Raw genomic sequence first — 27,663 nt, 5'->3', positions numbered from 1 at the left:
CAGAAAGGCAGGAAAGGGTCTTAATCAACATAGCCATGTGGGAAGATGAACAACACACAGTATCTCAGCCCATCTTGGGAGTGCTGACATGAGTTTTAGGTTTAAATAGAGGAAGCATTGGGGCAGGGGTGAGAAGTATGCATAATTAAGCAGTATTGATCAGATTACTGTCTGGGCGATCTTTATCTCAGTTCTGGTACTGCAAGGTGGTTTGAAGAACTCCTCATCCCTTGAGGGGACAATCTTGTTCCTGTGAGATGATTGTTCCCATTTGGGAGTGATGTCATCATGGTGGTGAACTGTCTGCTCTGTTTCTGGAATTCAATGTGACTGCAGGTTCAGGACAATGACTGGAGTCTTTCACATGCCTTTTATGTACTGGAACAGTACATTGTAAAAGCTGACCCTAAGATACCTCAGTTGCTCTTATCCTTATGCCTTTGGCCTTAAAGGAGATGAGGTAGGCTAGGTATCATCAGATTTAAGGAAACACTCCTTGAATGATTAGTGTGCTTAACTTGCAGAGTTAAGCAAGAGTCTGACTGATGCAAAATGAAGACAGGGATGGTGGGTTTTTCTCCTGCTTTTAGTTCCTTGTGGGCTCAAGTGAAGAGTCAGTGCTTTTTAGCAAAATCAGTTTTAAGTACCTGTTATGTAATTAGTGTTCACTTTCCTCCAGTCATTTCCAATAGCGTACTTTTCCCTGTTTATTTCTTTAATCAAAATTCAAATGAAACTTGCTTTGCTAATCTGTAGGTGTCCTCTGCTTCTCTGACTGGTGCTTGTTGATCAGTAACAAATTTAACTTTTTTCTTTCTTTTAGATTTTGCATCCATGTGTTGTCATTGTCGTGTTCCTTGGTTTCATGTATTTCCTATTAAGTGGTAGAGGTCAAAGCTTGAACTCCCTCGGGTTCCAGTTTTGTCAAGAATATAGTGTAGGAGGGTGTGTCTTCTAGCAAAAACTTAGTTCTATGTGAAATACCTGGCTGTCCCTTTTTTGATGATATTATCAGCTGATGGTGACCAATACCCACACACATTGAGAATATCAATCACTGCACCTTTCTATACTGCTCAGGGGCTCACAGAGTAGGTGGCTCTGCTGATGGTTACTTTAATGTGCAACCGTGTCTTCACCACAGCTTCATGGGGAAGAGATCACGGGACAAAGTACTAGCTTCCATCCATAGCTCAGATTTTCCTCCTGGAGCACTGGCAATTATGGATGGGACTCTGTTCTCCTGCAGAGGTTCCCATTGACTGACTATAGGTTCCTCTTCCAAGGAACAGGGGAATCTTTTCCTTTCAAGATTCTGTTTGGTGCAAATGCTCAGCCATGCCAGCAGCCCCGGTACTTCATGGTATAATCTGATAAGCTCTCTTAGCTGTAGAGTGCTGACCGCTGGGGCTGAAGTTGAATTGGCCCGAGGACAAAATTGCTAGACAATCCCAGTGGGGCCTTATCTTGACTGGGTCCCAAGAAAAAGAAAAATGAGGACAGGCGGAAGCTGAATGAGTGGGACAGAGATAGGGAACAGCTGAGAAGCAAAGGAGGATTGAAATAAGACAATTGTCCGGAAGTCTTGCTGGCCAATGTTTATGTGGGGAGAAGTGCAGCATGTGGAGTCTGCAAGATGATATTGCTATGGAAAATCAATAGCACGCCGAAATGTGAGCAGTGAAACCAATGAAGTCGCACCTGCCAGCAGTAGGGTCCCTTCATCTCACTCCTGTGCTCCTGTACTGTTAGTTGTGCACTCTTGGCATGCTACCTGGAAAATGAGAGCTGTCCCCAAGGAACATGTTGCATTATATGCCTGGTTTTCTGTCTGTGACGGTTATAACCCATTGGATCCAGGACTAACCTGATAAGGACAATACAGATTTTATAAAGCAGGTGAAGGAAAAGCACAGTGAGAAAACCACAGCTAGAAGAGGGGAGGAGAAGCCCAAAGGCTCTGTCCTTTGTGCCCAGCTTCCTTTGCTGGGTTGTGTACAAACACACCCTCTTTACTCCCTCCCAACCGAACACTCACCAAGCTTCTTTCACCTACTATTGCAGGAAGGGCAGCTCCTCACTATCTGAGTGGGAACATATGAGGCATTGGGATTCACACGTGGGGAGAGAAGAGGCTAGCTGTGAGGTCACAAGTGGCACATGGAGGCTCCAACGGCCACCAACTATGAACAATGACAGTTCTGTGTGGTGGCTTTGGTTCTCAGCAAAAGGTTGCTTCCTGGGGGATGCCTGCACAGGGTGCCTCATTAGGGATTTCGCTCATCCTTGTGCTTTTGTGTCTTCCAAATTAGATTCAGAGAGCAGTGATGAATACAAACGCAGCTGACTGCTTTGCTGGCAAAACAGATAACAGCTCCACTGGTGAAAATTCCAAAGCAGGTTTGGAACTAAGCCTTTCAATAACGAAAAAGATGGTGGAAATTCAGAAAAGCCTTAATCACCAAATCAATGGCTGATGAACAGGAGACCGAGGGTGACTGTAGACATACATTTTCCCTGTTTACTTTTCTCTCATCCTTCTTTTTATTCTGTTTTTCCTCCCAAACAGGAGATTTGACATGTGAGAAGAAAATGAGGGAGGAGGGTAGCTTATAGCATGCATCCATTCTCATTTCACTTCTGTCCTGCCTGTTACAACATTTGTCTTCTTTAAGCTCCTTTTCTCACTCTGGTGAGAGACTTGTTTGTATAAGGGGCTTTCTCCTGTTACAATTCAAAGCAGTATTTCCCAAGTTCACACATTCTACAGTGAGATGCACTCCGAGAGACTCTTGAGAGGAGGCAGCCCCAGAAGGTGCCATCAGGTGACCCCCTCCCTAGGAAAAAGAGACAGGGAGCCACTGGCGTGGAGGCAGCAGTGGTGGGGAGAGCTTTCTCTTGGGGGGAGTGGAGGGCTCTGTTTTAGCCCCTCCCCCTCATCTAATTGGTGAGAAAGGGATTCCATAGGCTTCAGAAGTAGAGAAAACCCAGAACACCTGGCACTGGACAGGAGACCTGGACAGCAGCACATTAATTATGCATAGTTATAGTGTGGGGGAGGAGGACACCACACACCATGCAAGGCCACATGGGTTGGATTTTGATTGGTGAACTGACAGGGGCTATGGGAGACAGGCTGTACAGTAACAGAGTATCAGAGCCCCTGCTTCCAATGTGGATGTGCCTGATCTTCTCAGTAGTTCTTCAGGCTCCAACAAAGGTCTGAAATCTGCCATTCAGGGATAAGTGACACTACACTTGACCTGCTGGTAGCAAGGTTGTCCAGCTGGGTTTGCTCATCTGAGGGAGCAGAGAGGCAAGGAGAACTTGGACTGCAGCTTTACAAGTCTTTCCCAATTTGGCAGATAAGGCAGCAATAGTGAACCTTAATTTTAAGGCTCACACCCTAGAAGCTCTTAGAAAGAGGGTGCTTTAAGAAGCCACTGGTCACAAGGGGAATACCTGACATTGGGAAAGATGGACACTGTAGTACCAACAAACACTTGCATCTGTGACTCCTTGGTCCTGTCTCATCTGCCACTGTGGGAAAGTGCAGATAGGAGCCTTAGAGAGTCTGAGTGTCTTCAAACAGCTCTGCACCCCTCTCAGGGGTCATTCCTGCAACTTCACACACAGGGTCCCAGATGCCAGCTGAGTGTCATGGGCCAGGAAACTGCCCAGGTGATCAAAGTGAGCACTAGTCTAACCAGTGCAGAAAGGAGGCATGCCTGTGTTTGAAGGGATCTCAACCTCCGTGACTGAGGGGCCAGGTGACGTTGACTGTGGTCTATATTGGGTATGGAGTCCATTCATATCCTACTAATAGATTCAGATGCAAGAGCTTAAGTTACAGATCTATTTTTCTGCACATATCATTAAGTCAAGGAAGTAGGATGTCCAGGGTGAAAGTGTGGCTCCAGAATGTCAGCAGAAAGTCACAAGACGCTTAGCACCTCCATGGTACATGTTCTCTCAAGGAAAGAGACAGGGCAAAGGACAAATACTATGTACTAGCAGACAGCCCAGAAACTTATGCATGCATTTCATTGTCCACAAAGTCATATAACCACTCTTACCTGCAAAGAAGGCTGGCCAATATTAAGTTTATACACCCCTAGAAGACGAGGGTTCTGTGATCAAGGAAATAATGGAACAAGAGATGCTGACAGCTGCACAAGGGTTTCTGCCAGGGTGGGGCAATGCTGCCCAGGATGTTCAGATAAACAGGATTCATACAGTAAGCACATCTCTTCCTCCACCAGCCCTGAGGTTGCTGGGGGGGGGGGTTGGTTTACAGGATTAAGGAAAGACAGATCCTCAAAGGAACTGGGGAATGGAAATTGGCCTCTATCCCAGATGGAAAAGAAGGAAATGATGGCCTTCTTAGAACCTTGGATGACATGCGCTCCTCTTCTGTGGTCTGGGAAATGACTCATGATGTGAAGCTAGCAACTGAAGAACAAGTGAACACAGAGCTTGGGCCAATTGCATATACCATCTATAGATTTCTGGAATGTCAGGGAACAAATGGCCCCATATGCCCTTGGAAGCTGGTGCCTAGAGATACAGAAAGTGGTGCTCTTCATGCTAAAAGCAAAGCAGACAAAGTTGTGAGAGTTATGATTAGATAAGAAAAAAGGTGAGGTGCAGGGTTAGGGTAAGGTACACACTCTCAGATACCTTCCTGTCTTGCCCCACCTGGGTATAGCAGATGGGTTTTGCATTTTACTGAGTACAGCAGGTAGTGGTTTCTTGTGTTGATATGCAGACTGCTCAGATTGCTGATGTAATATTGTGTGGCCATTTCTGCTAAACATGAGAACATTTTTTTTTGTAAGAAGATAGCTGAGTATAATTTGTACACTACTAAGAATACTGGAGAATTGAAGCTGAGGAAAAATAGAATAACTTGGACATGTTTCATGAAAATAATTACCTAGGAGAATTCTTGAAAATTTGGACAGATGGGGGTGTTATTTGATTAATCCGTCAACTCTTTACCACCCACATCTGGGTAATTGTATGTAAGATTCTGTTGGCACCAAGAGTACACCTCAAGGCATTATCTCTAACTATGGTGAACCTGAGATCGAATCAAGATGTGCTTCACAGGGGAAAAAGACTGAAACAGATATGTAGAAATCAAATGAGTAAATAATACAAAAATGCAACTAGTGCTAAGTCCTTTCTCCTCATCCCTGGGTGTTCCTTAAGAAACAAAAGAAAGAAAGAAAGAAAGAAAGAAAGAAGAAAAAACCTCACGCCAACAATTGAGATTAAGAACATAAGCCTTGTGGTTCAGAGGTAACACAGAGGCCATCACCGAGGGTGCTCTGAGCAGGCTCCCAGGCTGGGTGAGCACAGTATGATCCCTTGAGACTCACTGTCATCCCTGATGCTGGCTCAGGAGTGAGAGGGGCACTGGAGGGGGGGTGGGACCCCCAAAATATCCCAGTCATATACCCAGTCAAATATCCCCAAATTCCTACTTAATTTCTATTTTTAAATTCCATCTCTGTTTTCAAGATTTTGGTGAAGGTTCCTGCTTTACCAAACCTCCTGCTATACAAGGGGTAGGGGTGAGAATGGGGCGGAGCCTCTCTGCCTCTGCTCTAGAAGGCAAAGCTGCCTTCTAGGCTCCCTCCAGAGAGGCTGCAGTCTGTTGGCTGTGGATCATGTTTCTATTCAAGTTAATTTGCATATCTAAATTACATTTTAAAAAAACCACTCTGGACCTAATACCAGCTATGCATGGGAGTGGGTGTGTTTTCTTGCTTCTCTTTTTATATCCTTTGGTATGACCTCACCCCATTGGGGTTAAACAAGTCTTTGGAAAGTAGGTTGAAGCCCCAACCTTCCTGTTGCTCTTTTGGATCCAAGTGACATCAGCTAGTGTCATTTCAGAAACGTGAAAGGCTCCCAGCACATCGGCAGCATTCAGGCTCAGCCCTAGCTGAAGAGAAGGACACAATACCTTTGGAAGTGTGGCGATTTCAGCTAGTTTCTAGGTTTCCCTTCCAAACTGACAGGGGTAGCTCACATCCAATGAGAGCACACCTTACAGGCAAGTGATAGAGTGCATGACACCAGATTGCAGAATGGAACACCTTAATCATGATGGGTCAATAGTGAAGACAGCCTATTAAGCACTGATTTTCAAATCAAGAAGGAATTTATATGTAATTAGCTAGTATGAGCATGTCAGGGATTACTGTGGCTTTTCCTAATAACTGTACTCATGCATGACTTAACATCAAGGATAGTTCTGAGAAATGTGTCATTAGACAATTTTGTCATGATGCCAGCATCACAGAGTATACTTACACGAACCTGGATGGTATAGCCTAATACACACCTTAAGCCATATGGTCTACCCTATTGCTCCTAAGGCCACGAAGAACAAAATAACTCCAGACTGAATCAAGCACAAAAGAAAATGATCAATCAAGAGTGAGGTATAGACAGAATGTATGGGGATGCTGCTGGCAGAATACAGTCTACTAAAAGTATGCACTATAATATAATGATAAAAATATAGCATAGCAGACACATAAAACAAGAGCATGGTCAATTATTACCAAGCATTATACACCATGCTACTTGTACATGTACAGCAGTGCAGTAGATGTGTTTCTACACCACCACAAACATGAGTGTGTTGACAGGATGTCACGACAGCTATGACTCACTGACCAATAGGAATTTTTAAGTTCCATGGTTATCTTATGGGCACTGTGTAGTATATGAGGTCCATTGTCAACCAAAATGTGTTAATGTGGCAACTGAATGTATTTAGAATCCTGTTTTTAATTCAAGCTCTCTTGGCAGGCTGCTTCCATACCATACATAGGTGCTGAGCTTCAGTGACATCAACCAACTCACAGATTCAGGATTTTTCTCCCTTTTAGCCAATGAGAATCTGGTAGCTTCCAGAGAATTGGGGAAGTGGTTCAGTCCTCCTAGAGCTGGTTGGGAAGGGAATTCACTTTCTTTATAGCATGTCAAAGGAAAGTTGGGATGTGTTTCCTCTGTTTTGTTGTATTTGTTATCTCTGTTCTCTCTCTCTCTCTTTCTCTCCAATTCCATCTGGGCTTTGTCTGCATCACCATTGTCAAGGTCACCATGATCTCTTCATTTTGCTAAATCCTGTATCCAATTCTTGGCTTGGCTGCTATTGGACTTGACCTGTCACATTGTTTGATGGAATCAATTGCTCCTAAGATGAGACGCCCTCTTCCCATTTTCCCAAACACAGCTCTTCTCTCTCCCAGACTGCTCCTGCATGCTCTTATGACCCTGGAATGCTGGCATGCTCTAAAGGCTGGCCTTAGACCCTTCCTTTTTTTCTTCTATCCACCTTCACTCTTTAGTTGTCTCCCATGTAGCCTCATGGCTTTTAACACCATGTACATGTTGAGGATTCTAAAACCTCTGTCTCTAGCCCAGAGCCTAAACATCCTACTAGCATCTCCACTGGGAAGCCTGATCGGCATCTCAAACTCAGTCTGTCCAGACAGAGACCATCTGCTAACCTAAGTATACTGCAACAACCCCATCCCAGGAAGTAGCCACTCCAGCCTTTAAGAAACTGAGACAAACACTTACCTCTCTCGTATCCCATCGTCAATGTATTAGCAAAGCCTTTGAGGTCATCTTGAAGATACACATGGAATCTGAGCACCTATCACCACCTCCACCATGAACACCCTCGCCCAAGGCAGCAGTGCCTCTCACTAAGAGGTGTGGAGACTCCAATGGGGTCCCAGTTTCTGCCCTTGCCTCCTATGGTTCCCTCTCAATATGGCTTCTGAAGAATCTTTTAAAGCCCAAGACATACTATATTATTCTTCTCCTGGAGAGTTTCTTATGATGCTCTGAGTAAAAGCTGAAGTCCATAAAGTATCTCCAAGACCTCCCAGACTTGTCTTCTTCTGTTACCTCTTTCATCTCATGCCAAGTTACTTTCCTCCTGGCTCAACCCATCCAGGTCATTGGCCCTTCTCTGCTCCCTGGACACATGAACCTTTTTCAGACCTTTGCCCTTGGTGATCCTGCTCTATTGTACAGTCTTTTTCATTTTGTTTTTTGAGATTGAGTCTTTCCCTATAGCCAAGGCTGACCTGGAACTCCTTATGTAGCTCAAGATGGCCTCAAACTCTCTATCTTTCTGCCTCATCCTCCCAAGTGCTCGTGTTATGGATGTACACCACCATGCCTGGCTCCCTTGAATGGTCTTCCCTAAGATTCTCTCATATTCTTCCATTCTGCCCTCACATGGTATGTACTAGCAGGACCCCCCTCTGAATACTTTCTAATAGCAACAACACTGTCGGCCCCAAAACATACGGGAGACTTTTTCCCTTTATCCCATTCCTTTCCATTCTCATATCACCAGTTGACATTCTATGTATTAACTTGATTGCAGTTCTTTTTAATGGCCATTTTCTTAATATCTACAGGGACAGAGACTTTGCTTTGCTTTGCTCACTGATCTCTCCAGTCCTCAGGACAATGTTCAACATAGATGATACTAAAAAAAATTTGTTGAATGAATGAATAAACTCAAGCCTCGATTAATCTTCTTTTGATAGCATGCGTATTTGCACATAGTCAGTTTTGTTACAAAGTTTAAATAGAATTGTTTTCAAGAGGAGACTGCTATCCATAGACCTATCCGGTCCTACACTTAGAATGGACCATAGGGGTGGGAAGGAGGTAAATCTTTTTATCTCCCAACAATGATACACTTTGTGCACCTCACCCACCTTGGGTTTGTCCTGTGCTCCACTGGGACCTGCAGTGAACTGTAGGCCACATTTGACAGCTTGCTTATGGGTCGACAACTGGCCTCCTGGAGGAGTGGTGTTTAGTGAGCAAAGCAGATTTCTAGTCCGTCAAACCTTATGTTATTAGAATTAACTTTTGGTGACCAAGATCTTGAAAGTATAAGCTGGAAAATTTAATAGTTTATTGGCCCCTCGCTTCCATTTCAACCAAAAATTTCCTATAAGAAATTCCAGAGAATTGGTCATCTATGATGTGAGAATACTTCTTATTCAGAGAACAAGAATAAAACTCTGAAGGCTTTTTTTTCCAGAGCTTTTTCTATGATGGAGTTGTGCCTAAAATATAATGCATTTAACTCGATGAGTCTTCTACTGCCCAAATCTTGGACAATGTAATGTAAGTATCATATATCAAAAATGAATTTAAAAATAATTTATTTTTTAAAGTAAAGTAACAGACTGCAACTCACTGAATGAAATAGGCACTCTTGAGTCCACACCTACATATCAACAAATAAGCAGGCGAAAGGGGAAACTTCTCTAAAATAGGAGGCTGACTAATACGTGTAATAGGAATGGTGGAATTAGAAAATGACCCTTGGGTGGTGATTCCAACAGGAGTCATGGCTGGATGCTGTGGTTGCTGGATGGAAGCTAATGAGAAAAAGATGGTTACAGTTTCAGAGAATCTTCCATGAAATGCTAATCCAGTATGCAGGAGTAAATGACTTTTCAGGGGAGTGATCTGGTAGACTCCATGATGATCAAGGTGGATCCTGTGTAAGAGTGGGAAGGGGCAACTAAGTGTGCACGGAACGTGGTATAATTCCCATCGTGAAGGTGTGGTCAGTGTGTCATGCAGATGCTTCATGTCCCAGTCTCTCTAAAACCATCAAAGACCAGATAGGCAGGGAAAGGTCAAGGAACTGTTCCAGAATGAAGAAGACTGGAAAGACATGACAACCACACTAACCTTGAGGTCCTAGATGGGCATATGGTCCTGAAAGGAAATAGAAATGGTGTTGGTAAAACTGGAAAAATTCGAATGGTGTCTGTGGGTTGGGTGTAAAGTGGCATTCGTGCTGATGTCTCCATCAGGAGAACTGGATCATGTTTATGTGTCTTTGAGAGAAACACACTTTAAATTTAGGAGTCCCTGCAGCTTGCCCACAAATAGTTCCAAAAAAAGACTAGTGGTTTATAATTATAGATGGATAGAGGAGAGGTGTGATGGATAAAATGTAGTAAAGTTTAAGCCACTTTAGGAGGTGTGGGAATTTTTTATACTGTTCGGGCAACTTTTCTGTAAGTTTTCTCTTTCAAAATATATCGTTAAAAAGAAAGTAGAGAAGATCTGGGATAAATAGTATCCCAATAGTATGAGTTAATGAGCTTTCAATTGGTTTAGTCAAAAATTTAATTAGCCATTACTGTAATCTATTCTCTTGGGTTAGTTACAGTGAAAATATCCAACATATGGGAATGAGAGTATTCAGTTTTAAATTAGGGTCACAATGATATAGAACTCTATTATAGCAAAGCAATCCTTACTCTCCAAGAATTTCCCAGGGAGAACTGAAGACCCCATCCATGTCTTTCTTTTAATTTCTTTCAAAGTTTTCAAATGAGATTCTTTCACTTTAAAGATCCTTACAGAAAATTTCAATAATACTGAAAAGTGAGACAGAAAACACAAAGAAAATCTGTTAACATTTTTATCCATTTCCTTCCACTTTTTTTGAAGCAAGTGATTTTTTTTTGTTCATTTTGCTAAAGATAAATCTAATGGTATTGGGTGCTATTTTATCCTCTGTGCATTTCTCAATGACAACTACATGCCACCTGTGGGTTATTTAGGACTGCCTTGTGGATGGCAGTGCAGGAAGCAGACAGGTTCTTGTAGCAGGTGGCAAAGAAACTAGATCTTAAGCCTGGCAACATGGCAATCTTTGTTATGAGATGGTAAATACTTAGTAAAACTATTGCCCATGACAGGTGGGAAGCAATGCCTAACGGAACTGACAAATTGAGGAAGAGGGGTGAGTTAGAAAGATTCAAAATGTACAACATTTGAGACGGTGTTCCAAAAATGAGATAAGACCAAGAGAAAATTGGGCCATTTATAAGGAGAAAAAAAAGGAAATGGGAAAGTCTACAAAATTGTCACTGCAGTACTGGAAAAGCCAGCTGCTTCTAGATCACAAGCAATAAGAGATGGGATTTGAAAAGAATTTGTCCACCAAAAGTCTAATAAAAGTTCTTGAATGAATGAAGAGAAAGATGGCAGTGCAGTATGTCCTTTCCACGCAGGCCTGGGAGCCTCCAGAGAGTTGAGAAGGGGAACAAGGGAGTAATCAAGAAGGCTTGAGTGGATATTCAGGGAAACCTCCATCTCACACACACTGTGGATGTAGTTACTGATATTTGGGCTCAAAGGTAAATCTATCAGGCTTCTGATGAAATCATGTTCCAGAGGACCAGTAAGAGGAGAAACTGTAATAGCAAAAACACTGACTGAGATATACAGACCACACGTAGGCCTATGTGAATGACTGGATCTTCCAAAATGCCCAGAACACCATCTCTCATCCTACATGCTTTTTACAGTGTGACATACACATTTCTCAGTGAAAGATTGGGTGGAGGTCTTTGTTCTCTCTCCTTGATTCTGAGCATGCTGTGTGACCTTAGTGGGACTGGCCTTGTGTTGTTCCCATGGCTGGTTCACAAAGGGCAATGAATCTTCTACCTACTATTATGGGACGTTGGTTCTTAGAACATAGTCACCATGCTGTGGGGCAGCCCTATAGCCCTGGAGAGGCCCACATAGGAGGAAATAAGCCTTTTGGCCCTTAGCTGTGAATGAACTCCTGGCTGTTGCCAGTGTTAACTTGCCAGCAATATGAGTGAGCTCTTTTAAAAGTGAATCCTCCAGTTCTAGTTGACATCATCAAGTCTTGACAAAAATGCAGATTTGTGAGTTAAAGAAATGATTTTTTATTTTTAAGCCACTAACTTTAGGAAATATTTGTTACACAGCCCCAAGAACAAGGTACAGGCTTATACACATTCCTCTCCCACCCATGTTTCATAAATGGCCAATAAAATAGACAAGGGGAAGCTTCCTAGATGTTGGCTCCAAGTGTCATCTAAAACAATGGAACCCAGTGTATCCAGTGGGAACCCATCACAATTTCCAACCAATAACTACAGTGTGTCTTCTATTCTTCCCTTTTCTGAACAAGAACTATAGTGTAGGTATACAACTCTGTTCTGTTGTTATCCATGGGAGCTATGAGGAAGAGGGGTGGATGAATTAACATTTCAGTTTATAGAGAGATTTCCCTAAAAGGTCCTGACTGAGTGGGCTACATATCCCCCAGACAATTTCATATGATCTCCTTACAGGGTCTGAGATTGAGTGGGCAGATGTGGAAAGCCTGATATTTTGTGACCAGCAGAGCAGCTTTCATGGAGATTACTAGTGCTTACCTGGATTCATATGTACCTTTCCACTCCTGACTCTTGAAGTTGGGTTGGTCACATGACTAACTGCTGGCCCATGGAATGTGTGGGCGGCCCCTTCTTCCTCTGAAGAAGTCCTAAATCCTGAAATGTTTCCATATTTTGTCTGCCTTCTGTCCCCATGGCTGAAGGCAAACCCACTAAGATGATTGAGTTAACCAATGAAAAAAGCCCAGATAGAGATGCCCCTGGGCACTGATTCTCATCAGATAAACAAAGAGCAAAAATTGGCCTGTTTGACGTTCAGCCACTAAGACTTGGGGTTGGGTATTGCACTATGTAGGGTTAATTAATGTGTAATACACTAAGCTAAGAATATTGATAGAGTAAAGAGGAAAAAACCCAAATGGTCTATAAAAATGGCAAGACATTCAGCAGGAGGCAAATCAAAACAGTCCTTAAATACCACTTTCCCACCTATCAGATTGGCAAAAGCAGTCCACCAGGACCAATGAAAAATAAAAACACTTCAACATTGTTGATAGAACTGTGTGGAGGTCAGAGTTCAGAGTAAGAACCAGAAATCAATCCAAGTATTTTAAGCAGAAAGATTTCTTGCAGATAAGGGTATGCTGGCAGAAGCAAGAAGTGTGTCTCCAGGAATGTGCCAAAACATGCAGATCTCCCCCTGGGGAACTGCCAGCTGTGCCACACCTCAGGGCAGGAAATCAGGTGTCTCCTGTCTGAATCACAACCCAGAGGCAAGTGAGCTGGTATGGGGTGACCATGACTTCATTGAAGTCAGCTGCCAAAACAACAGGGGGATGGTCTTCCTCTAATTCCCTAGAGGAAGCAGTTGGTCGATAGGATGCAAGCAAAGACACACATAACTTGTGACTAGAAATCCCACTTCCTGGTGAGCACTGGGCAGCATGGGGAAGAGGATTGTTCATTGCTAGGAATAGTGAAAAGTTTGGAAACAACAAACTAGCTCTTAGCACAGGAATGGAAAAATACAGCCATGTATTGCTCAACGATGGGGAATGACATGTTCTGAGAAATGGATCCTTAGATGATTTAGCATTGTGTGAACATCACAGATCACTCATGCACAGACTAAGAGGCTAAGGCGTCACTAGGTCATAGAAACTTACGACACCACCATCCCATATATGGTTCGGAAACACTGTCATGTGGTACATGACTTTATATGGTTAATTCACATAATTCACAAAATCACTGAACTAGATTGACATATGCTAACAAAGATCAATAGCAAAAACATAATTCAAGGAATATATTGTATGGTAAAATAATGCATGAAACATAATTTTAAAGCACCCAAAGAAAATCACCTAGCTTATTTTAGATGTGCACATTGTGGTGACTGTTCATAAACACAAATGGACATAATTCACCCCACAGGTCGCCTCTACAGAGAGAGGGAAGACTGGCAAGTGATGAGGGGATTTTAACTTTTATCTCTAATATTTTATTTCCTTTTGTTTTTCCTAAGGTCTGGAGCAATGCTGACAAAATGCTCATGTGTATCAAATCTTGATGGTAGGTATGCAAGTGTCTGATATGTCAGTCTCTGTTGTTTGGGTTTGAGACGTTTCCTAATTAAACAGAAAATCAGAAAGGTACTTAGCAGAATCACATGAAGAAAACTGAAAGGACTGGGATGGTGAAATGTGCTTATAATTTTACTTCCATTAAATTTTGTATTTTCCATCTATTCGTATCTAACATTTATTATTGGTGTCAATACCTACCAGCAAATGTCCATCAGAAACACACTTGAAGTTGATAAAGTTAGATTTCTTATTTTCTAGGATAAGGGGGACCACATTCTAATTTAGTGACTAGTGGGTATGAGGGATGCTGTTGTCCAAAGAGGGTCTCAGCAGGGATTGGTCAGATGCCAAAGTGAGAAGTTGCTGGCAGAGTTCCTTAAAGTGATCGCATCTTTAGAACGGTTCTTTCTATATGGAGTTACTGTTTGATTGCTTTGTGTGAAATCTTGTCTTGGAACACAGGACCACTGCCAGGTAGTTGGTGATAACCAGTTTCTTGAGGAAGACCTTCCAGAACATGAACGCCTACCCGTGTCTGGTTTCCCCAGTGTCAAGTGTGAAATCGAGCTGAATGGTCTCTTTCAGACGAATCATATTTAACCTTCCTCCTTGTATCTTGATGTTTGATTGCAACTCGCTTACTTGGGTATTTTAAACACAATGATTATGTGTACTAGCTTTTGCTTAGAGTTCTATTTCTGTTTATCTTTTTTCTAAAGAAAAGACTCATTGAGTGGGGAAGGGTGCCTCATTTCTTCTCACTTTATCATATTTTGGGAAAGCCTTCCTTAAGTTTTCCCTAAGTTCTCCTTAGGGAAATGCTCTGGGAGCCAGCATCTGGGAGCCAGGCACTGTGGCCAGCAAACAGGGAAGGCAGGCTAGTAGACGGAGTGCACCAGGGAATGCTGGCCTGTGGGCAGGAGGCCCTATCCCCATCACCTGTCAATCTCCAGGGCCCATGACAAAGGAGGCTGAGTGAGTTTGGTGTAGGGACTCATTTAAAGTTACTATTCTGAGTCCTGGGAGAAGGCAGGTGTCCTGAGAGTCTATACACAGAATTTAAGGACGTGACTCCATAGAGTGGGAGACCACTGGGACATGATCGCTTCCACACCATGGGGAGAGACTTTGAGAAGTTCTCTGGAAGGCTTGGTCATTAATCCACATAGTATCTCTAGGCAGGAAGCAACTTATTCTCTTTATTTGAAAAGGAGTCAAGTGGCAGTAGGTGACAAGCAGGCCACCAATTGGAAACACAGGTGTTCTACCCTCTCAGAAGATGGTACTACCTAGACCTGAGGCTCAGGCTGCTTCACCATCACCCATGGAAACCTGCCATTGCAGAACTCCAGGGGCTGTGTGTGTGTACGTGGGTATGCGTGTGTATGCGTGTGTGGCGGGGGGGCATTTATCCCTTGTTCAGGCCTGTAGACACCATGGCATCCTCCATGTCTGCTCCAATAAACAGCTCTGCAATAAACTGCTTCTTCCTCCCCTGCCTGGGACGGGTTGTATTAGCCATGTCTGTTATTGTCTGTATTCTGGTTCTCTGACATTTGGAACTTACTGACCTTGGGAGGAGAGCCCCTTTCAGGGCCAATCAGTTCCTAGAGACAGTAAAAAAGTCACACTTTTCAAATACAAACCAATCAATCCAGAACCCCTGCCCTCTACAACCCTCATTTGGCTCTCAGACTCTGGACCACTATCTACCCGAATTCATCACTACATCCCTGTCACCCCAAAGCCTGCCGGCGTCAGGATTGCTGTTGGCGGGTCTTGACCCTGCTTGGCCCACCTCGCCTGTTCCTTCCTGTAGAAACCTCAGTAAGGCTCTTTGCCCTCGTTTTCCTCCAACTCTCTTGCGTTTCACAAATGCCAGTTCCGTTGTTTTAGGCTTCAAATTTCTCAACACAGCAGGAGGCTGTTGTTGTTTTCTTTGTCCTTTTCTTGTCTCCACAAACCAAGAGATAAACATCAGCCTTGGGTTTGGATAAGGAGTTATTTATTATTCTTGGAAAAATAGGGAGAGAGGAGGCAAGTCTTGCATCAGTGTGCCTGCCTTGGAAAGTCATTATTGTGATGCTGGCCCCCTGGAGGGGGGCTCTTCTGAAGTGACAACTGCTAGCTCCTTCAAACAGACCACTTCAGAAATGATCAGACCACTTCAGAAATGGAAGCAAAACAGGCAGCTCAGCTGAACATGCACGACTCACCAACTTGGAAGGAATACCCATCTGTAGCCTTAAGTGGTTCAAAACTACCTGCTGCTCAACCATCCTGGCGCAGGGCTTTTGCTTGAGTTGCTCCAGTTTAAAAAGACATGATTTGAGGGGATAAGGTTGAAATATGAACCAACCAGGCTTGTCATCTTCGTTTCTGTACATCATTAAAGTCAATGACAACCGTGAACTTAAATGCACTGACAGGAAGAGAACCCAAACAAAGTTTTGCTCATCTATCATATTTATTTTTCTCTGTTAGCACAGACAGCACATTTTGGTTTTTTATTATCCAGTCTCCAAACAACACTCAAATTCAAGCACAGAAAACTCCACCATACTTTAGAGGAGCCAGTGACAAATCAACATCAAGAAGCAAGGAATCAAATGAAGATAAATTGGCCTAATTTTTTTACTGGCTTTTATGTGATGGATGAGGAGAGGAAGGATGGATTTTATGGCTCCTGGAAAATAATTTTGTGTCCTTTTAATTAACTAGAGCATGCCAGTGAAGACACAGCATGAAATGGGACTTTTCCACTCCTGGCGTCCCTATAAGCTCTGTATGAACAACCATAGCAAGTTCTACAGGGACCACAAGTCCCTGCAATCTCTATACACCCTCTGCAAAAACTCAAAGAATTAGTGATGCCTTATAAAACACAACTGCTAGGCCAAATGTAGTGGCTCACACTTGTAATCCATCCTAGCTATTTGGAAGGCAGGATTTAGAAGGATTGCAGTTCAAAGCCAGCCCAGGGCAAAAAGTGTATGGGATGCCATCTCAACCAATGGCCAAGCATAGTGGTGTGTGCCTGTCATCCAGCTTCTTGGGGAAGCATGGTTCAGGCTGGGCAGGCATAAAGTGAGATAGTATCTCAAAAATAACCAACACAAAGAGGGCATGACTCATTATAGACTGTCTGCCTAGAAAGTGTGAGGCCCTGAGTTCAACCCCAAATGTAAGTTAAAAAAAACCAGCTGGAAAATATGGTGACACACCATGGCTTACCCATCCTACCCTGTAAGAAAAGGAATCTGTGTCGGAGGCATCTGAGGGGACTGCATTTGCCCCCAGTGTGGGTCTCCCAACAAAGAAAAGGAAAAGCAAGTTTGCGCTCAGTGTTATCCTGCAACCTTTCATTAGCTTAATCTCCTTAGCTCCCCCTCTCCCCCCCCCCCCCCCGTTTTCCTAATGGCCTTCTGTCAAGAAAATGGCTGGTTGCTTGTCCAGCATCTTTAATGCCTTCTTCCCTAACAGAAGCCTCATTTTATTCTCGGCGTTCGTATTCCAAAGTATCAAATAAAACTCTCCATTTTCCACTGCCAAATGAACTGGTCAGGTGACTCAGTCCCAACCAATGAGATGAACATGGGCACCAATGAGAAGAGTTTCCAGAAAGGTCTTTAAAAAGAGGGGCTCTACTATGCTCCATCCCTTTCCCTTCCTCCTTCTGTGTTTGTTTCTCCTTTTTCATTCTGAAACGCAGGTATGATGGTTGGAGGTACAGAGGCCATTTGAGATGAAGAGGAAACTCCAGAGGCCACACCTCTGGATAAGACAATTCTGAGAACGTAGAAGTCTGGTCTGAGGATGAAGGAACTCTGAAGGAGAAGGCCATGTCTGAGGATGCTGGCAGAGAGAGTCAGCAATAGACCGAGACTTAAAGTCATCATGAAATTGCTCTACCACACCCAGATGCTTTCCTAAAAGCTCATATTATGTGGGTAAAAAATTACCCTACTTACTGTGAGACCCCTTTTGGGTAATATCCCAGCACCCTCAGTGCCACCCTGCCTGCCCAACCATGGATGAACATGCAAACACTTGAGACCCAGGGTCTTGGATAGACTGTGCTTTGACTAATGTTCATTCAGTTTTTTCTTTCCTTTATTCAAAGAGATGACTCGTTTTCTTGGCTGGTGGTCTTTTCTTTAACTTAGTATGAAATGTCAGGTGGAGAACCATTTTTGAGACATCTGGGTGTCTCCTAAACAAGATAAGTTTTGAATCCATCCATTGCCGCCCCAATGTTCTACTGGCCCTCAAAGATGTATGTCTTTCCCCTAATATCTCTCTAACAACCCCGAGAACATCTTTTAAGACTCAGCACAGACACACCCTGTTCTACAAAGCTCCCTTGACTGGCCCTGGCAGGATTCAGGTCTTTTTCTGTGTTTCCAAAGTGCCTCTTGCTTCCACCCAAGCACCACCCTTAGGTGATTAGCAAGAGTTGATTTGTCTGTCATGTGAGCTCAGAAAGGCCAGGGATGGCGTTTATCCAGCCAGCCTCTGTCCCATTCTTGGCTCTCTGACAAATGGTTTTTAATGAGTGAATAGGTGAATGGTTGAAGAATGCATTTCAATTTTACCTGACTGGCTCTCCTATAACATTATGGGCTGTTTGCTTAGATGTCCTGAGAATGCCTAAATTCTCCTCTGGCCTGTTGACTGCCTCTCCATGTAAGGGAACAGTGAAAATGAAAACAATCTGCTGAGCGTATGTGTGACCTCAGCTAGATCAGCAGGGAATTGCCCTGTCAACCCCAGAATTATGCAAAATAACTCATCATTGTCTCGGCCAGTAAATTTTGGAGTGGTTTATTATGGTGAGATAGCTGATATATAATCTTTTCTCCCAATTCCTTATCCCCTCACTAATGAGATAACTTGAGAATTTTTTTTTTTTGCATTCTACAAGAGTAGATGAGAGACTGAAGACCTGAACAAGATCTATGCATTGCCTTCTCACGATGTCTGCCACAGTGATTTCAGAGAAAGTCTCAGCTCCTTCCTGTGGAGACAATGCAGTGTCTAGGAGCTTGTGCAGAGGGAGGGGACAAGTGCTGCCTTTAGCCCAGATGGAGGGAAGGAAGAGAAGGAGGGAAGGAAGGGAGGGAGGGAGGGAGAGACAGAAGGAGGAAAGAAGAAAAGAAGGAAAGAAGGGATTGTTTTTTCCTTGAACTAAATGCTAAGGGTGAGATGGGATTCCACTAGCATGAGAAGCAGAGGACAGCAGTCCCAGGTCCCCTGATTGGTAGCTGCAGGCTCAGGGCCACAGTGACCCCAGGTTCTGTGCAGCCCTCCCCTCTGTCCTCTTGCCTGAAGTGAGCTCACACTCTTGCTGGCTGCCATTCTGAAGTCAGCATCTGTCCACTGTTCACTGACAAGCTACCTGGCATGTTGGCTTTCTCGACAGCATGGATCTTTAACAGGCGCCACCTGACTTAGAAAGTGGACAGAGAGAGGGTGAGGATTGTTCAGACCAAGCTGGGAGTCTGTGGCCAGCCAATGGCTGGAACTGCTGACACCCTCAGGTAGACACCTGACTGTTCTCATCAAAGAAGAGAGACAGCTGTTTTGCCAGGCTGTGCAGAAAGTACACATAGATGGACTTCCCTGATACAGTACGTCCCTTACTTGTAAGTCAGGAAGTTGATGGATTATGGAAGAGTTGTGTTCTACTGCCTCTCACTTCCTGCAAGACTGGGAATGGGCTTCCAGTATTGTCACAGAGAAGCTGTGGACACGTATGCTGTTGGAGTTCTACCCGTGAGGCCCCAGCACTCCACTCACTGCTGTGCCTTTTTTGGGTACTCCAAAGAAGCTGCACTGATCCAGTTTGTAGTCTCTGGCCTGGGTCCCTTCACCGAGCTTTTCTGGCATCCTTTTCATATTATTTTTGAAGGAGATTTGTTAGGGAGATGAGAGTGACTATATGCCAACTTGAACAGGTAGGTTGTGTGAGAGAGAATCTGAAAACTCCCTTTTTGATGTCCTCTAAGACCTGAGTCCCATTTATATGCAGCTCATTTTCTCCTCAGACCTATAACTTCATCCTAGGGTTGAGAAAAGACATGGCTCAGTTTCCCTCACCCTGGGCTCCATCCAACCAGACAGTGGGGCTTGGAGCCAACAGGCAAACACGTTGCTGGTAGTAGCACTTCAGTGCTGGAGGACTTGCTATCATGGATAGGAATGGGGTGCTCCACAGTCATCTGTCCAGGAGTTTGACCTGGGCAGATCAGTGGGCATCTTAGCATGGAGAAAAGCATCATCGTCAAGCCCTTAGCTCTTTTCTTAGAGATAAGTGGTCTCAAGCTAATCAGTTTGAACTCGAGGAAATACTGCCTGTGAGGCAGTTTGCAGAATGCTGTCTGAGCTGTGTCCTTGGGTCCTGGCACCTCTGCTGAGGGTGCTGTGCTATTCTGAGTCAGGTGAGGAGAAAGAGGTGCCAAGAACAGGGAGGAGCCTGCAGGAAGCCCTACGGGAGGTGGCCATGCAGGAGGGGCAGGTGCTGGACACTTGGGCAGAGCCTGTCTAGGCTTCCCTCATCATCCTTCTGTAAGGCTCCCCCACCCTCTTGGGAGCAGGCATGTCCCTGGACATCTCATATTGAGGGCAGAGTGAAATAAAGACCAGGATAAATCCACATTTATCTTGGCACAAATATACAGTCCTTCAAAAATAGTCTCTAGAAATCTTTTGTTTTTATTCCCCAGCAGAATGCTTGCTCTAAGCCATTCCCTTCTCATGAATGTCACGTCGACAAGTCTATGAGAGTCTGGGACATATCAATCCCCCAAATGAACTGTCATGAATGATTGGCACTGTACAAAGCCCACCAGGCCTATATGTCCTTACTTTGTGTACCCATTATGCATCTCCCTGCTGCCCAGCTCCCATGAATCCATCAGGTCCTTAGGCAAGCTTCTTTTGTGTATTTATGGTGATACCCCAAGTAAGAACAGATTTTGCTGGAGCCATGGGCTTCTGGCTCATTCAATATTTGGTCCCCAAAGGCCTTTAGAAATAACCTCATTTTGTTGCTTTTCCAAAAGTTAAAAGTAATTGAATATTTTATTCAAATGAAATAATGTTATATACATGGAAGTGCAACAAAGAAACTCCCTGTGCAGCTATCTTAAGCAAGCAAAAATGTCATTTCTTTTTCCTTTCTTTTGCAAAACCGGAGAGCAAGAGGGTTGTAAAAGTCCTGCGGTGGTGGGGGGGGCGGGGGGGTGTTGGTACCAGTGGGAAGGGGAAAGGTGTAGGAGGGTGAATATGGTGCAAATACTGTGTACACATATATGTATTTGGAAAAATGATACCTGTTGAAACTATTTCTCAAATGGGGGGATAAAGGAGAATAATGATATACTTGATACATGTATGAACCTTTGTAAATGGCACAATGCACCCCCACCCAGCACAATAAAATAAAATAACTAAAGCCAAAAAATGAAATGTTACATAGAAGCCCAGTATGTAAAACCCATATACTATGACTTAAATGTGTTCACCAAAAGTTCACGTGCTGAAGACGGAATCATCAAAGTCATACGTTGATTAGTATTTGGAAATGCGTCCTTTGGGAAGTAATTAGGAGGCAGTGAACTTAAGAGGATTGGGCCCACCTCATGGTTTTAGTGGCTTTGTAAGAAGAGGAAGAGACTTGAGATGACACATTTGCTCTATCTCACTGTGTGATGTCCTCTACCATGTCACGATGCAGCAAGAAGGCCCTTAAGGGACGCTGGTCCATGTTCTTTGGTTTCCCAGTCTCTAGAACTGTAAACGAAATAAATCTCTATTGTTTGTACAGTACAAGTCTGTGAGGTTCAGTTACAGCAACAGAAACTAGGCTAAAACAACATACCAGAGCAAGAAGCTCTTGGGCTTATCTCAAGTCACCAAATCTTAGAACATAGTTTCAATCTGTAGTTCATGTGTCCTCAGTTCACTTGAGTCAAAGTGAGATTTGGCCTCCTGCTCACCGAAAGTCTGTGTGAACAGCTGGCCAGTCTGCTCTCCTGGACCTCTTTTCACACTCACAACTAAGCCTCAAGATAATCAGAGCAGGGATAATTGTCCCCGGGGCCTGGGGAGTTCCTCCAGCTGGCCCCTCTGCAGCTTCTGGTTGGAGAGTGCTCAACTGGCCTCTGATGCCCTGCCTCCTGCATCAAGCCCACTGTGTCCAGGGGCCACAGTGTTCTGAGCTGTAGCAGGTTCTGGGAGGTCATTCTGCCCAGCACAGCACAGTCTCTGCTTCCCTCACCACTTTCTTGGCCAGTGCCCTGCTTCAAGCTCCCATTCTTAAAGGGGAATGGGCATGACCAGCTCTCCACAGGCTCTTAGGTGGCCCCTTTGCCCTGATGTCAAAGGGAAAACACCCTCCACCCTGGCAAGGGGCTGGGATACATAACCCCAGTGATCCTTCTCACGGATGTTCTCCCAGCCTTCCCCAAGCGAGGCCAAGATGCACAGGTCCTCAAATGGCAAGACGAATTTTTAACTAATTCCTCTGTAAATTTTGCATAAGACTCAGCACCACCACATTTGAAATTCAGGCTTTCCAGACTGCAGCTTCATCTTAATATCTTTTCATCTTTCGAAAAGAATTGGTTTCAGTTGAATGACATACAAAGCAGTGGGATTTATAATTTTCTTTAATAAGCAAGACAACAGACATGTAAAGACACCAAGGAATGATTGTGTGGGGTTTTCCTCCTCGCTGAGCCTTGCCGGAGCCCAGGGCATCCCCTCCTCATCTTGATCGAGGGCAGGGCCTCCAGGGCCCCAAAGTGACCTATTTGAACAGTCCTCTGCTTGATGGAACTTTCTGGTGACCTACTGAGTATGTTCTTTTAGGCTGGCACTCTACCACTTGAGCCACATCCCCAGGTCAGCCTCGAGTATGTTCTTTTCAAGGATGGGCTAGCTTTTAGATTTAGATACTTAATATATAAAACAAACTATAATAAAAAAGCAGTGTGCAGCTGGGTGACCAAAGCCCCTCTTAAAGTCTGGCACATCTTGCAAGCCGCCAGGAAGTCTCATGCATGCTCCCTGCCCCCATAGTTTGTTCTTGTAAATGTGGTTTTGATCTAAAGCAATGAATTCTGCAAACTCACATCTCAGGCCCAACCTTAATAATAGACTACTTCCCCACCCCCACACTGGCAGTGAATGTGGCAGTCCGAGGAACATTCCATCATGATGCAATTTGCCTGTCAGTCCTGGTCCCCCCATCCTGGGCAGCTGCAACTGATTATGGCTTGGCTGTGGGCTGTTTTATTTAGGCCCCACCTCCTCCTCTCAGAATCCATCAGGACACACTCATGGAAGTCAAATTAAAGGTCTGGCCAGAGCTTGAGCTTGGGAAATGCACTGTACCCTCCTTCTCTTCAGGACAGGGGTGACCAAAGAGGCCCCGAGGACCAGGGGGCTCCACCGTGGGCCTCCATCTGTGTGCCAATGCTAGAACGCCATTCTCTTGGACTACAACGCTTGTTTCTTTCTAAAATTTACCTTCTTCCTCCCCCTCCTTACTACCCTGACTGGACCCTCAATTCTCGGATGCTTCACCTTCCAGCCATCTTTATTTCTGCTTTGGAATATTTGGTGGCAAAATCAGGCTGTCACCTTGCTGTCAGTCACTGCCAGACTTCTGCCTTTTCTTGTAGGAGAGTCATCCTCAGCCGTCAGGCCACCCCTCCCCAGTCATCCAAGCTCCACTGTTATCCCTCAGCAGTTTGGACCAGAGTTGCCCCTATGCCCAGTCTCTCTGATTGCCTCTCAGATAAAGTTGTCACCTTAGTTTCCCAGGATGACATCTCCCCAAGATAAAGTGATATTCTTTATTCCTCCCTGGAGATCCATATTTATTTTCAAGAGCTTTCGGCTCCCAATTAAAACAAAGAGAGTCACTTGGTCAAGGGCTTTATGGGAAAGACATTATTAGCTGGAGTAGTCTCTTCCCTGTGGCAGCTGAGAAAACGCTTTCTAATTAGGGCCTCTCTCAAACAGTAATAGCCCTCGCTCACACTCAAGAGGCATGTGCTTACACGCATTGAAAAGAGAGAGGAAGATCAGTAGCAAGTTACAGAAAGGGAGCTGAGAAGAAGAAATGGGCACTTTCTGACACAAGAAGAGCAAAACGAGAGTGATGTGGTGATGAGCTCCAGCTTTGCAAGCTATCTGCTCCAAAGCGTTCATTTGTGCAAAACGACACCTGCCACAGTAGGAGGCATCCTGATTTCTCAATGCAAGCTTTTATGAATGAGTATAAAATCCTTTGTCCTAATAAGAACAATGGATAGAGAGGATTCTGCAGCCTTGTTGGCCCACCCTCTTGCTGGGTGTCCCAGAGGGAGGGATGTTTTTCATCTGCCTCCTCCAAGTCTTGGGCAGTCACAGGGCTATGCATGTCCCAGGTGATACCTCTTAAAGCTGATACTCATGGTGACTCCCTGAGCTGCCTCCTCAGAACAGCTACATCTAAAAAATGGGTGCATCAGTCACACCTGTCATGGCCAGAGGACTATAGTCAGGGGTCTCTCTGTGTTGGCACCCTTCTGCATATCAGTTGTTCTGCAGAGGCTGCTCCCACAACACAGCCCATGTGCAGGCAGGGACAGAATGATGTGGAAACCCAGCTTCAACCCAAGCCTTGTGTGGGAGTGGGACTGGTTAGGGCCTTCCCAGGGCTGACAAAGCACTTGACTGACCTCCTGTCTCCTCTGGTTTTCCTGCCTGTATCTCCCTGGCAGAGTGAGCTTTGCTCATCATGAAGATGGCCGGCCTCCCTGGGGGGTCTCTGGGGTTCATCCCTGGACTGGGTTGAGGCAGACATAAAAGCCCATCTTCTCAGAATTGTGGTCTGGAATTTCCCTCAGTATAGGTCTCTGAGTGGGGAGCACTGGTCAGTGGGCTGGAGCAGTGGAGGCAACAACTGTGTCTCAAAAGGGAAGTAGAAATGGATCTGGAGTCAGGACTTTTAACTCATGATCTCCCTGGAGCCAACAGGTGGCTATAAAATGTGAAACTAAGATCTTATAATTAAAGTGGGAAAAAAATGGATTTGATAACTTCTCAGAATGTCATCTTGTCTTCTGAGTCCATGTTGGCTCTAAGGTAATAAACATAGGTGCTCTACCAACTCCTCTTCTGAGCAGGCAATTCCACAGGACAACTTTCTTGCTCTAGGAACACCAGGTGTGTCAGGAACAACAGGTGTAACCTGTGTGCCAGGGGTACAAGTGGTACCAGCAGTCTCTAGATGCAGATGCAACATTCACTTTATTTTCCTTTCCTTTCAAATAAGAATTTTATTTTCTTCTTCTCACACTCAAAATGCTTCTAATAGAAAAATTATTTTTATAGCCAATATATGTGGGGAAAAGAAAACATTTATAATTCTCAATTCGGAAGTAACCGCTTTACTTTAATGTAGGTCATTGGATATAAATATGTGTGTATATATTGATATCCACTCTGTCTATAAAACTGGGACCACACAACCTCAACACCTGTCAATTCAGATAACCTGACCTCTTCAACACCTTCTATATCATCTAGTACACTCCCACAGTATCTTCCTTATGGCCTTAGGAAATAACATTACTATGGATGCACCAAAATCTTTCAAACCAATCTCCTGACTTTGAACTTTTAAGTTATTCTTCTCTTATTCATCTATTCTCCTAGTGACAGATGTTTGCCTGGCTATTACTGACAAAAACCATCTTTGCCAGGTTAAGAAGTAGAAAACGATAGCTCATTATTTAAATTCACATTTTTTAATGTAAGTCACACTTTTCATATTCTTTGTCCAGTTCCATTCGTGTCTGAGTATTAGGCATTCAGATTTAGGGTAGAAATGCTTCATCATTTGAAGTGAAAAGTATGGTTCATTTTTGTCATTTGTCTCTCTAGTCCATTAAGAATATTCAATCTACAGTCCATTTTTTGCTCATTTGTTCTGTTTTGGATGGGAGAAGAGAGGTCAGATTTTTAACTTCTTGGTCTCTGTCTTCAAGCTCTATTTAGAGGACCTTTTTCACACTGAGATGTAGCTACTGACTCATCTATAATTTCTTTCATTACTTTTACTTTTTGAAATGAATTAAGTCTTTCATCCATTTGCCATTTATTTATTTGTATGGTATAACGTAGAATAAAATCTTTCCCAATTTTTTCTAATTGACTAGCAAGATTTTCCAATTAACTTTTTTTTAAATAAAAACCTTCAGTGTTTCCCTTCTTCTATATGAAATTGTAATGTATGTTCCAGGATCTGCTCCTGGAATTTATTATTCCGTTTTATTTGTCTATACATTCCTGAGCCATTATCATGGTTTTCAAATATGATTCCATCTCTTGTATGCTAAGTGATCCCTTCTTTTATAACTTTGGTACAGTTTATTAGTTACTCTGAAACACTTTTTTTCATCCCATGTAAAATTTAAGGTGAAAGAAAAGCATTCAGTGTTTTCCAGAGGGCCACTGGGAATCTCAGGAGCTCAGCAGGCACCCTTACTTCTCAAGCTGCAATGCTGATGACCATTTCCTGGGCTTCAAAATAAGATTAGCAGAGACACAAATTTCCTATATGAGAAAAATTAGCACCAAGAGCAGAGAACAAATAAACAAAAGTCTGCTTCTTGGGCTCATTCGTGACCCAGGCAGGTGCACAGGGCCCTGCACTCAGAAGGGCATGTACTTGGTGCAATGTTTTACTCTCATCGTCTTTAAAGTCCCAATAATTTTGAATAAGATGACTGCTCTTTGATCGTACAGTGGGCCCACCAATTGTGTATCTGGCTCTAATAAGGAGTACAGGAAAACAGGATCTTTAATTCTAGTCAACTAGCTTGGAGCCATCTTAAATTTGGTTCCTCCTCTTTGTGTATCATTTAGCCACAAAAGTGTTGGAGTCTGTACTTGAACATTAAGGAGACTAAAACATGCCATAGAGTTGATCAATTTGACTGTAAAATTGTGCTGCATCCCCACTCCCTTCTTACAATTTCACTTTCCATAGTTTCAGTTATGCATCAAATTCTGGAAAATTCCAGAAATAAACAATTTGCATGTTTTAAATTATATGTCTTTATGGGTAGCATGATGAAGGCTCATTGTGTCCCAGCTTATTCCACCAGGGGTGTGAGTCATCTCTTTGTGTTCCCGTGTGTTCAAACACAGTGCTTGTGCTCAAGTAAACTTATTTTACTTAATAATGGTCCCAAGGCACAAAAGTAGTGATGATTGAAAGTCAAAGAGAAACTTAAAGTGCTTCCTCTAAGTGAGAAGATAAAAACACAATAAGACATTGACAGAGAGGGAGAAAGAAAGACAGAGAGAGAGAGAGAGATTGTGCTGTTCAGGGTGGGAGGCTTAGCCAGTACCTAGATCTAGGACTTTAAGCCTCCAGAAGTGTGAGACATAAACTTTGTAGTTTATAAGCCGTCCAGTGTATAATGAAGTCAGTTATGAGCCACGTAACAATGTTTTGTTCACTGGCCAGTTAGCGTATACGAGGGTGGTCTCTTAAGAGCAGAGTGCAGTTGAAAACTTCCTGTCACCTAGTGACATTGCAGCTGTTGTAATGTCACAGTGCAACACATACTTCATGTGTGTGTGATGATGCTGGCTCAAACAAACCTACTGTGCAGTCATATAACAGTAGAATGTGGGGGAAAGTCCTCATTTATGGAGCCATGGTAGGAACAAAACACCAAGAGCCAGGCAGAATGAAGAGGAAGGGGCCAAGTTCAAGAGACATTCCTGCCCATGCAACATTCAAACCATGGTCTGAGGAAGAGAAAACC

At 43.7% G+C, this 27,663-nt stretch overlaps 1 long non-coding RNA gene across 2 annotated transcripts in view; it reads left to right on the top strand.

The window, feature by feature from the left end:
• LOC141415554 (uncharacterized) overlaps positions 1 to 15,206 on the top strand; it is a 61,698-nt gene extending 46,492 nt beyond the window's left edge. For both annotated transcript variants that reach the window (XR_012440540.1, XR_012440539.1), the window contains exon 8: positions 13,768 to 15,206. This is a non-coding gene — a long non-coding RNA (uncharacterized lncRNA). The remainder of the gene's footprint in view (positions 1 to 13,767) is intronic.
• Positions 15,207 to 27,663: the final 12,457 nt, after the last annotated feature.

This window comes from Castor canadensis, chromosome 13 (genome assembly GCF_047511655.1).
Source record: "Castor canadensis chromosome 13, mCasCan1.hap1v2, whole genome shotgun sequence".
Taxonomy (NCBI): domain Eukaryota; kingdom Metazoa; phylum Chordata; class Mammalia; order Rodentia; family Castoridae; genus Castor; species Castor canadensis.
This window is presented reverse-complemented; position numbering and strand designations above follow the sequence as displayed.